General features: G+C 39.1%; 1 protein-coding gene across 4 annotated transcripts in view; it reads left to right on the forward strand.

Moving 5' to 3' along the window:
• PLS3 (plastin 3) overlaps nt 1–13,117 on the forward strand; it is an 87,550-nt gene that overhangs the window by 17,321 nt on the left and 57,112 nt on the right. The window lies entirely within an intron of this gene.

A 13,117-nucleotide genomic window follows, 5' to 3' on the forward strand; every position in this document is an offset into this window, starting at 1 on the left:
GACACTGATACAGACAAGATGCAAATGAGTTTCATTACCAGTAGAATCCCTTTTATTGCCCTTTGATAACAACACACACCTCCTTCCTCCCCTGACCTCCATTTTTGACCCCAGGAAACCACTAATCTGTTCTCCATGTCTATAATTTTGTCATTTAAAAATAATATATAAATGGAGTGATATATAATATGTAGCCTTTGGAGATTAACTTTTCTCTGAGCATAATTTTCTAGAGATTCAACCTAAGTTGATGTTGTGTATGTCAATACCTCGTTCCTTTTCATTGTTCAATAGTACTCCATGGTGTGTATGTACCAAAGTTTATTTAACCATTCACCTATTGAAGGATATCTGGGCCATTTCCAGTTTTGTAGTTTTCGCAAGTATTTGTATACAGGTGTTAGTGTGAACTTCAGTTTTCATTTCTCTGGGGTTAATGCCAGAAGAGTGCAATTGCTGAGTTGTATGAGAGTTGCATGTTTAATTTTATAAGAAATTGCCAAAGTGTTTGCCCAGAGTGACTGTACCATTTTGTGCTTCCACCAGCAATGTATGAGTGATCCAGTTTTTCCACATCCTTGACAGCCTTTGGTGGTGTCACTGTTTTTTATTTTAGCCATTCTGAGTGATAGCTCATTATAGTTTCATTTTCAGTTTCATAATAGCTAATGATGTTTAACATTTTTATGCACTTATTTTCCATCTGTTTACCCTCTTCAGTGAAATGTCTGTTCCTGTCTTTCACCTATTTTCTTTCATTTTTTGAGACAGGGTCTTGCTCTGTTGCCCAGGCTGGAGTGCAGTGGCACAATCACAGCTCACTGCAGCGTCAACATCCTAGACTCTACTCACCTTATTTTTCAGCAGTTTTAGATGTTCTAAGGCTTGTTCCTTTCTATGTTAATTTTTAGAAGAAGCTTGTCTATAACTACAAAAACTGTTCTAGGATTTTGAGAGGAATTGAATTAATGAATTAGACTTTTGAAATTGCATATGTAATGTTAATAAAGTTAAAAATGGTAATTCTGTTAAGGAAAACAATTTAGTTCCTTACAAAGTCTAACGCTAGTTCTTATTTTCTGAAGAAATGTGTATTTTTATGATTTTGAAATTATTGAATGAATATTAATTGGCAGTTTCTTTTTTTATTTTTTAAATTTTTTGTGTGGAGATAGGGTCCCACTAAGTTGCCCAGGCTGGTCTCAAACTCCTGATCTCAAGCAATCCTCCTGCCTCAGCCTCCCAAAGTCCTAGTATTGTAGGTGTGAACCACCATGCCCAGCCAGCAGTTTCCTTTCAGCCATAACATGAATGACTTTTTTAATGGACAAAATTGAAGTTTTTCAAAGTAATGACACATTTTGATTTAGGTATGTAACTGTCAAGTTCTAAATCACTAATAGGTTTTTGAATTTAAAAATGTTTGAAGGTTTACTTCTGGAATTTTTAAGACCAACCATTAGATTTATAAGGCTGTTAATAAGATTCCTAAACCTATTGTTTTGCCTTAAGGAAAGTATGGTTTACCTTTTCTATTATCCCAAACAAATTCATCTCCCCATAGAGCAAAATGGAATATGCTACTAAATAGTTGAAATTTAGGGTAATGGAGTTTGGGATATAATTCATTAATAGTAAGTCAAAAGTTTTTAAATGAAAACATTTGTGTATTCTCATGCTTTGGTCGTTGATTCTGCAAAATAAAATCTTAAATTACAAAAAGCATCTGATAAACTTCTTAATTTAAAAGAACACTCAGAAATTTACTTTCAGGTATTTAAAAAAAGAGGGAGGCTATCAAACTGATTAGGACTGAAGAAGAACTGAAGAGAAAATGTCACTTTGTTGGTTTTGGGTGAGGGAAAATTGAATGAGATCATGCTTTCTTTCTGTCTTGCTTTCTGAAGATAAAGCTTTTCCACTTTTCTGTCTGCTTACTGATTCAGGGTGGTAGGCGCAAAACACAACGTTCCAGTTATATTTTCCATCCTATTTATATTTAAATTGGCTCTTTATTGTTTAATAAAGTGTATAACTGTTGGTCTATAACATTATGAATGTGGGATTGAGTGTTTAGACTTAGCAGGAAATCGAAAATCAGAGTCCAAATGTACTACCCTAAGTACAGTAGCAGAATTACTTTTTTTTTTTTCTTGAGACAGAGTCTCACTGTGTGGCCCAGGCTGGAGTGCGGTGGCGCAATCTCGGCTCACTGCAAGCTCCACCTCTCGGGTTCACGCCATTCTCCTGCCTCAGCCTCCTGGGTAGCTAGGACTGCAGGCGCCCGCCACCACGCCCAGCTAATTTTTTTTTTTTTTTTTTGTATTTTTAGTAGAGACAGGGTTTCACCGTGTTAGCCAGGATGATCTCGATCTCCTGACCTTGTGATCCACCCGCCTCGGCCTCGCAAAGTGCTGGGATTACAGGCGTGAACCACTGCGCCCGGCCAGAACTACTTCTATAATGAAAAATTCCCTAAGTTATAGCATCTGGCTCATAGCATTATCATTACAGTGAAATTTACCATCACTCATATTAGTGATGTGTTACTTCCCACTTACTCCTAACCCTGCTTAGGTAATGCAAAACTATAATTTAGACAGTGTGATTTAAAGAAGATGCAATATAATGGTACTCATTGTAAACACATATCCAGATTTGTTTCTTCACATCTAATTTATCTGTATTTTAAAATTTATTTTGTCTAGTGAAAGACTTTTAAAAACTCATTCTCTCCAGCAGTGAATTCTCAGCTAGTGAGCCAGGACAGTTTGCCTCATCAAAAGAACTCTGCTAATTGCTTTAGCCAATTTCTGAGGTAATAATCTGGGAGAGGGAAGAGGTTGGTTACTCATGTATAGGTGACTTTTTGCTAACAGTATGATTTTTAGGAAGTGAAGACCACAAAAGCTTTTGACTTGTGGCAGAATTCATTATGATGAGACTTTAGCTGTACCAGGTAACAGATTGCCAAATAAAACACCAAACAAGCAAGATTGGTCAGTTACAATCCAGTCTGTAGTAATCTGAGCCAGCATAGTGTTGTGTTTATGGATTCGATTTCCTCCTCAAAGTCATACAATTGAGGCATCTCAGTAGAAATAAAATAAACAAAGTTTGTAGTGAAGCTCCCATACATTGGAATGGTAAGGGCATATCATTATTAATACTTTATGAGACCATGGTATTTTTGCAGCCAATCTTAAGGATAAATCTACATTGTGTTCAGGATTCTGTGTTGGGCCAGACTTAACAATGACCATTATGTGTAGAAAATAGCAACCATTGTTGCTGAATTAAACTCTCTCTGGAGATTTAAACATTTTTTTTTGAAAATTAAGCTAATGGGCCAAGCGCAGTGGCTCACGCCTGAATCCCAACACTTTAGGAGGCCGACGCGGGCGGATCACTTGAGGGCAGGAGTTTGAGATCAGCCTGTCCAACATGGCGAAAGCCAGTCTCTACTAAAAACACAAAAAGATTAGCCGAGTGTGGTGGTATGCACCTGTGGTCCCAGGTATTCAGGAGGCCGAGGTGATAGGATCACCTGAGCCTGGGGGAGGTTGAGGCTGCAGTAAGCTGTGATTGCACCACGGCACTCAGCCTGGGTGACAGAGGGAGATTCTGTCTTTAAAAAAAAAAAAAAAAAAGAAAGAAAGAAAGAAAGAAAGAAAGAAAGAAAGAAAGAAAGAAAGAAAGCAAGCGAATAAAACCTTGATGGCAACATAGCCAAAGAAATTAATCAGAGAATAGTGGTGGTCAGAAACAGAAAGTATAGTGGAATAGATGAATTACACCTGGCAAAGGAACTCTAACCTATATTATGTAAAGCTCAGGACAGTCTACTTGTCTGAAAAAGAAATACCAAAAGTATACACATGCAAAAATTTGGATTTTTCAACTGAACTATTTGTGAAAGTTTCCCTCCCACCCCAAATTCAAAAGAAGTATAAAGCAGGCCATTCATGGCAAACTCCCAATGAAATGGAATTAATTTGTATTGTGTTTTGAAAGTATATATATATATGTGCTTGCAGGAATTACATGGAAGAATTATACTGACATAGAGTGGCTCTCAAAGTGAACAATGGAATCTTAAGGTCGTTTTATTAAACAGCAAGTCAACAATTTTTCTCCATGAATGTGACTCCACAATAACAGTGCAAGTCAGAAAATATTTCACACGCAAATATATCAGAAATTCTTCATGGATGTATTTAACACTTTGAAGTGATGGCAACATCTGGTAACAAGTAGAAGCCAGCGTCTTAAAAGCTATGGCTTCATGTTACTACTTCATCTGAATTAGTCATTTAAAGGGGATTTTATATGTCTTCCTAAAAACTGACAAGGTTAATCTTTAGACTAGGGCAGGCTGGCAGGAAATGCTAAAGCGGTTCTTTCTTTTGAAGGTTTTGTTATTCCTTGTGAGGTCAAAAAGTAGTTGTTTAAAGTTTGGAAAGCTAAAGCAGTGATGTTTTGACTCTTGACAGTGAGATATTTTTCTTTCTTTTTGGGGGAGGGTGTGTGTGGCAAGTTTGAGGAAAAACTTGATACATTGAGAGTTCTTTATACTTTCCACTCCACTTCTTTTCTCTCAAATGAATTTATTTTCTAAAGGTGCAGAATTTAGAAATTCGTTTCAATTGCCAAATCTGAGCATGGATTTGGTGCTGTTAGAAAATGTAACCCACCATGTGTTTGGCCAGATTAGCTTTCAGGAATGATCGTATCTTATACAGTTAGCCAATGGAACAAGAGTAGATACCTTTTATCCTTATTTATCTGCTTTGCATTAAAAAGACAAATGCTGAAAGTTTATTCTTGACTATGAAATAAACCACTATAATATATGACACTGAGTTAATTCCTTTAGGATGCAATGTCTTCCACATACATCCATTTAATAAATATTTGTTGAGTGCCTACTGTATGCCAGGCACTGTTCTATAAGCTGAAAATAGATTGCTGGACAAAACAGACAAAAAATCACTGCCCTCATAGAGCTTATTACATATTAAAATGGTAGAACAATTTAAAATTATTTAATGCTATCATTAAATATCATTCAACTTTTAAAGATCTTCACTGAATGAGTTTTGAGAACTTTTGCACATACTATCTACAGCTTGAATACGAAAAAAAATGACATTTTGTTTGGAATCTAGGTCAAGAAGCTAGAAGCTGATAAGTAAATATTTTATTCTGCAATGATCATTTTCAGTTTTCATTTATCAGTGTTATACTTAGCCCTCTTGAGGAATGTTACTAGTTTAACTTGTGGATTTCTTCTTGAGGGTGGGCTTAATTTGCATTGGGGGAGGTGGTGAAAGGACCTAGTAGCCCTGGAAATTAATGTAAAATGGCATTTGTAAAACTATCTTCTGTCATTTGAAAAATTATAGAATACTTAAATGTATTTAATGCTCCTTGTGGAAAATGAATATTGCTCAGTTATTTTTGCCTATGTGAGTAGTACAAGAGCTGACTCAAAGGAGATGACATGATGGTTCCTGTCCTGAAGTGAAATAAGATGATGGGTTGTGGTGGAAAAATGATGTGGTCATGCCCATATTTGCTCACATCTCTTGTTCATTTCCTTATATAGAGGGAAACTAGGGAAAGTCTCATTTCTTATTTTTTGTTTCCTTTTTTTATTTTCTTTCATACACCATTTCCCTTTCTTTTTTTCTTAAAATTGCATTATAGTGACTTCCAGTTCAATTGGCTCAAGTTGTACTTTGTAATAACATAAATACCCCTTAGAAAGGTCATAGTGGAAGCATTATACCCATTTTAGGGAATTGATTATATATATAGACACAGCCACTCTGAGTCCCTTGAGGATATGAAAAGCATGTTGCAGAAATCCTCATATTTCCTGATGCCAACTAGTATAGTGCCTTTTACAGAATAGATGCTTAATCAGCGTTTATCTATTGAATAAATATGAGCCAGGAAATTTAATTTTGCTCTCCAAAATCCCAAGTCCTTTATATAAGCAGGAAGAAATTTAAAAAAATTTTTTTTGTTTGTTGGTTGGTTTGTTTGTTTTTTGAGATGGAGTCTTGCACTGTGGCCTGGGCTGGAGTGTGATGGCGCAATCTCAGCTCACTGCAAGCTCCGCCTCCCGGGTTCAAGAGATTCTCCTGCCTCAGCCGCCCAAGTAGCTGGGATTACAGGCGCCTGCCACCATGCCCAGCTAATATTTTTTTTTGTATTTTTGGTAGAGATGGAGTTTCACCTTGTTGGCCAGGCTGGTCTCAAACTCCTGACCTCACAATTTGCCCTCCTCAGCCACCCAAAGTGCTGGGATTACAGGCGTGAGCCACCGCACCCGGCCAAGAAAAATCTAATTTGCTGTGTATGAGTAGGATGTTAACTCATCTTGTAACATATATTTCCTTTCTTAATCTTTTAAAAAATTTATTAAAATTTTCTAAACAGGCTGGGCGCTGTGGCTCACGCCTGTAATGCCAGCACTTTGGGAGGCCGAGGCGTTCGAGACTAGCCTGGCCAACATAGTGAAACCCCGTCTCTACTAAAAATACCAAAAAAAAAAAAAAAAAAAAAGAGTTAGCCAGGTGTGGTGGCAGGCGCCTGTAATCCCAGCTACTTGGGAGGCTGAGGCAGGAGAATTGCTTGAACCCAGGAATGGGAGGTTGCAGTGAGCCAAGATTGCACCACTGCACTCCAGCCTGGGGGACAGAGTGAGACTCCATTTCCAAAAAAAAAAAGTTTCTAAACAACACTGTACATGTTATGTTATGATTGTCATGATAAGGTCATGCCTTTTAGACATGAACCTGATTGAGCAAAATGTGCTTTGAAGTAGATAAGCTGTAGATTTTTGTCTCACCTGAATTGATATTAAAGAGGTGTTTTTTCTTTTAACAGTTCAAAAGTACAGAACTCAGGTTAAAACCTAGATATGTAATTTTGTTAATTTTATTTTCAGTTTGAAAATTCTTGTTATAACCTGCATACTTTATAGGTTTGCTGTCTCTAAAATTAGATGGCTCCTTCATAAATATTACTGAATAAAGCATCAGTTTTCAAAAAGTGTGGCGCATGGGCCCATGGGAGTTAAAATTACTTTCATGATAAAACTAAATTGTTATTTGCTTTTTCACTGTGTTAACATTTGCACTGATGATGCAAAAGCAGTAGTGGGTAAAGCTGTTGAATCAAGATAGTGGCCCCACACTGTAGTAATAGCCATTGTGTTCCTCAGCACCATACCATCACCTTTAGAAAAAAATCTTATACGTTTCATTTACAAATATACTTGATGACGCAGGAAAAAATAATTTTATTAAATCTCAATTCTCAGGTATGCATCTTTTTTAATACTGTGTGTGATGAGATGAGACGTACCCATAAAGTATTTCTGCTGCATATGGATATATGATGATTGTCTTGAGGGAAAGTACTTGTGCAGCTGTTTGAGTTGTGAGCTAAACTAGCTGCCTTTTAAGAAATAGAAAACCAGGCTGGGTGCGGTGGCTCACACCTGTAATCCTAGCCTTTTGGGAGGCCGAGGCGGGTGGATCAGAGGTCAGGAGATAGAGGCCATCCTGGCTAACATGGTGAAACCCCGTCTCCACTAAAAATACAAAAAATTAGCCCGGCGTGGTGGCAGGCGCCTGTAGTCCCAGCTACCCAGGAGGCTGAGGCAGGAGAATGGCGTAAACCCGGGAGGCGGAGCTTGCAGTGAGCCGAGAGCGCACCACTGCACTCCAGCCTGGGCGACAGAGCAAGACTCCGTCTCAAAAAAAAAAAAAAAAAAAGGACAACCATTTTTACTTTGAAAGATTAAATTAACTGATTATTCAAACCCAAGTATCTAACAGATACTTTATTTTTTAAAAAAATGAACCAAGTGTGCCTATCACTGCAAGGGAAACAACTGAGAGTATTTGTTGCCAATGCTAAAATTAGAACTTTCAAGCAAAATTCAAAATTTTGAGAACTTGCATTAGTCACCATTTTATCCGATCAATACTTAGGCTTTTCTAATGAAATCGACAGTATAATTAATGAAAATGATTTGTTAGTTTGTATAATGAAGTGTGTCAGCATTTGGAAGACCCGCATAACTTAATGAAACAATATTTTTCCAAATGACTAATGCATGATGTTACAAAATCAAGCATGGGTAAAAGGCCCATTCTAAGTGCAAGACAGACCAATAGATTTTGAAAAAATCATTGATATTGTATCAGACTCTACATTGCAACCAACCTTTGAGAAACTACCACTTCTCGAGTTTTGGTGTAGTATTGAAGAATATCTGTAAGTATCTAGAAAGCTTCTTAAAATATTTCTTTTTTTTTTTTTTACAACAGTTTATCTGTAGGATGCCAGATGTTCTTCATACACTGGAACCAAAACTGGCATTGCAAAAGATTGAATGCAGAAGCAGATATGAAAACCCAGCTTTCTTGTACTAGGTTAAATATTAAAGCGATTTGTAGCAATGTAAACAATGCCACTCTTCTCACTACACTTTTTTTGAAAATATAGTTATTTTTCATTAAAAAGCTTATGTTAACATGTAGTGGGCTTATTCTTATTTTTAAACAAATAAATATCTTAAAAGTTTCGTAGTTGCAATTTTTGATGTGACAGATACACTGATAGATCTAACCCATGTGTCACCAAGCTCTTTGGGATCCTCAGATCCTGAGGCCAAAAAGTTTAGGAACTGCTGAGTTGGGTTTTTGGTTGTTGTTGTTTATCCCCTTATCCCTTTGCCCCAGCCCTCCACTTTTCTCCTATTCTCCTCTCCTTTCTTTTCTTTCTTAAGTGAGAGAGAGACCCTCAGTATAGAAAATTGTAGAGCATGTGAGTTATTCCTTTGTATGTTTTTATTAGCTATGAACTGAACATGTATGACGTTTAAATTCATTCCTTTCCCCATGTGTAGTTCGATGTATTTTGACCTTTTCTTTATTTATTTTAAAATTTTGATTACTTAGTTACACAAATAAAGAGCTAGTAAATACTATCAGGGAGACAGCCCTTGGAATATTGAATTTTATATTTTCTTTTGCGACAGTCTTGCTCTGTCGCCCAGGCTGGAGTGCAATGGCAAGATCACAGCTCACCTACAGGGCTCAAGCTATCCTCCTACCTCAGCCTGCCAAGTAGCTGGGACTACAGGTGACAGCCACCAAGCCCAGCTAATTTTTTTGTATTATTTTTGTAAAGACAGGGTTTTGCCATGTTGCCCAGGCTGCTCTCGAACTCCTGGGCTAAAGTGATCCACCCACCTCTGCCTCCCAAGGTGCTGGGATTACAAGCACAAGCCACCACGCCTGGCCAGAATATTGAAATTAAGATATATTCTAACTTATTTTTCCCAAAATATGAAAAAAAAGTTACATAAATGACTTGATTATTAAAACTGACACATCCATGCAACAAGTTTATATACCTAACGCTGTGCCTGGTATGAATTTCCTAAACTTTCCAATATTGTCCCAAAATTACAGTAGTAGTTTCTTGAATGTAAACTTGTTGCCTGTTTTATATGTTAGATCCCTTTGCTTCTATGCTTCACTCACTGTGTTTGTTTGTTCGCTTTGTTTTTATAAGTCATGAAGATGGAAAAAAAACTGTTTCATGAAAGGAAAATAGATGAGTGTTGTTGAGGTGTGTCATTAAGCACAGGGGGAGAGGCCTCCAATGTACGTGTCACACATGGAAAGTATACCTAGTACTGGGTGTGGTGGAGAGCAGGACGTCTGCATGAAAGTTTTTTTTTTTTTTTTTTTTTTTTTTTTTTTTGAGACGGAGTCTCGCTCTGTCACCCAGGCTGGAGTGCAGTGGCCGGATCTCAGCTCACCGCAAGCTCCGCCTCCCAGGTTCACGCCATTCTCCTGCCTCAGCCTCCCGAGTAGCTGGGACTACAGGCGCCTGCCACCTCGCCCGGCTAAGTTTTTTTTTGTATTTTTAGTAGAGACGGGGTTTCACTGTGTTAGCCAGGATGGTCTCGATCTCCTGACCTCGTGATCCGCCCGTCTCGGCCTCCCAAAGTGCTGGGATTACAGGCTTGAGCCACCGCGCCCGGCCGAAAGTTTTAAGAGACTTTAAAAATACTATGCCTGGCTGTTGTGTTACAGCTACATATTCCACTGATACTTATGTGAAACTCCTATAACTTTTTGGGGTGTGCCTCTTTTCTCCACCCTGGGGTGGGAGTGTGTCCACAAGTCCATGTGTGAGAACTCTTAACTTTCTGTTTGTTTTTTGAGATAGAGTCTCATTCTGTGGCCCAGGCTGGAGTGCAGTGGTGCAATCTCTGCTCACTGCAATCTCTGCCTCTGGGGTTCAAGCTGTTCTCCTGCCTCAGCCTCTCGAGTAGCTGGGACTACAAGCACACGACACCACATCTGGCTTTTTTGTATTTTTGGTAGAGACGGGGTTTCACCATGTTGGCCAGGCTGGTCTCAAACTCCTGACCTCAGGTGATCCGCCCATCTCAGCCTCCCAAAGTGCTGGGATTACAGGCCTGAGCCACCGTACCCGGCCCGGCCTGAACTCTTAAAGCCCAGCCTGACCTCTTAACTTTATGGTTTCTGTTTGTAACATCTAGAGAGAATGAGAGTGAGAATTTGGTTTCCATCGGCTTTCCTTAGCATTCATTTTGATGAATTTGGGATGCAATTTAAAAGCTGTTTTCATTCTGCGGCTGTTGATGGGAGTGTAGAATTTATTACAGAACCCTTGCCACCATCTTGCATTCCCAAACCAGTATTCATTACCCATAGTAAAAACCGAGATCCTGTTCACATACGTGCACATACACAGACACGCTCCCCACCGCCCCCTTCACGCACACACCCACACACACCTCAGATGGTGAGATAGAAGTTTACAAAATGGGTCACATGCTAAAACTTGTTAAATTAGTGATGTGGTAGAACTGTCTTTTAGCCTGGGTGCGATTGTTCACACCTGTAATCCCAGCACTTTGGGAGGCCAAGATGGGTGGATCACCTGAGGTCAGGAGTTCTGGACCAGCGTGGCCAACATGGTGAAACCCGTCTCTACTAAAAATGCAAAAGTTAGCTGGGCATGGTGGCAGGTGCCTGTAATCCCAGGTACTCGGGAGACTGAGACAGGAGAATAGCTAGAACCCAGGAGGCGGCGGTTGCAGTGAGCTGAGATCGTACCACTGCACTCCAACCCGGGTGACAGAGCGAGACTCCATCTCAAAAAAAAAAAAAAAGAAAAGAAAAGAAACAAAAAACTGGCCGGGCAATCCCAGCACTTTGGGAGACTGAGGCAGGCAGATCACGAGGTCAGGAGATCGAGACCATTCTGGTTAACACGGTGAAACCCCATCTCTACTAAAAATACAAAAAAATTAGCTGGGCGTGGTGGTGGGCACCTGTAGTGCCAGCTACTCGGGAGGCTGAGGCAGGAGAATGACGTGAACCCAGGAGGCGGAGCTTGCAGTGAGCCGCGATCCCGCCACTAAGACTCCGTTTCCAAAAAAAAAAAAAACCAAAACTGTCTCTATGTCCTACACCTAGCATTTACTAAGTGGAAGATATGCCCTTTTGAAGGGCATATCGACTCCTAGAACTTTAACTACAATGTTTTGCAGTAGAAATAGATGCTATTATATTAAGGTGAAGTGACTTTAGAATTAGTAACTCGGTGTTGACAGATCACGCTGATCGAAGATTAGCCTTGGAGTTTGGAAAGCTGGAGAGCATAAATATTCCAGATGACCAGGAAAGGAAAAGTCAGAGAAACAGTTTTTAAGTAGCACTGTTACAATGACCTGTAAAACTTGAAACGAGAGAAAGCTGTTTTCTAAAATGAAGAATTACATATTTAAAACATTAGTTTCCTCAATGATACTGCTACATACCTGAAAAGGGTGGTTACGTAGCATTTGGGACAGACCCATCTCAGTGGTTTGAGGCAACAGGTGTGGCTGAAGAAAAGGTAAGGCTGGGGAAAACCCAACATTTCTGGTCTAAACTGATACTGTCTTCTTACTTGAGGCAGTTGCCTGTGCCCCGGTTTTCTCTGTCTGAAAAATGAATGATAACACATACTCTTCAAAGTAGCTCAAAATGCTTGGTAGTTACCTACTATTCCCTGATAGGACACAGGCAGATAGTTCTATGCTTAGAAATGGAGAATTTGATACTCAGAAAAGTTGAAGAAGCTTCATTCACATAGTGAGTCAGCAACAAGGACAGACGGAAAAACATGTCCTCTGACTCCTGCCATTATATTCCTTCTCTTCTGCATTGTGTTGCCTTTTGATATTTCATGAAGGTTTTGTGATTGGTGAAATAAATTAAAGCACTTCCATGAAGGACACAAAATGTGACCCAGTGTCTGCTGATGGTGGTTAGTGATGAAGACAGGGGAACACTGTCTGCCTCATAATGGGGACGATCCAGTGAGGGCTCCTTTTCACAGGTGATCACACTGTGAGTCACCTCCTTATGCTGAGAGTTCAGTATGCTATTATAAAATACTTTATTGTATATTATTTATGAAGGACTAGAGTATCTATTGTCTTTCTTTCATTCTCATGAGGTAGAATAGAGCCGCAGATGGCATTATGCATGCTTTATCCGAGACAGATGATAATAATATCTGCCACTTTACTGAGTACCTTGCTGGACTCAAACACTCTTACATATTTATATCTTCCCATTAGGTCATCATGTGGACCTTGTGAAATATGTGGAATAGCTCCATTGTTATAGATATGAACCCGGGGCTCAGAGAAGCTAAGTAATTTGTTCAGGGTCACACAGACTTACAGGTCTGTCAGACTCCTAAGACCCTGATGCTTTCATTGTGCTGCATTTCCTTTCAAATTATTAACTTGCCCTATGTCAGTACAGAAATGGCCTCCTCAGCCTAGCCCAGTGCTCCAACTGATTGTTCTCTCTCATAAAAGGCACTCACAACTAACCAGTTGCTTAATTTAGCAACTCACTGATTAGATTGCTAGACCAGTTAAAGGCAAATTTCAATAATGAGAGCAGTTATCACATATCTAGTACTTACCATGCGCCAGACTCTGATCTACATTTATGACACATATTAAATCATTTAAGCCTTACAACCATGTATA

Source organism: Macaca thibetana, chromosome X (genome assembly GCF_024542745.1).
Source record: "Macaca thibetana thibetana isolate TM-01 chromosome X, ASM2454274v1, whole genome shotgun sequence".
Lineage (NCBI taxonomy): Eukaryota > Metazoa > Chordata > Mammalia > Primates > Cercopithecidae > Macaca > Macaca thibetana.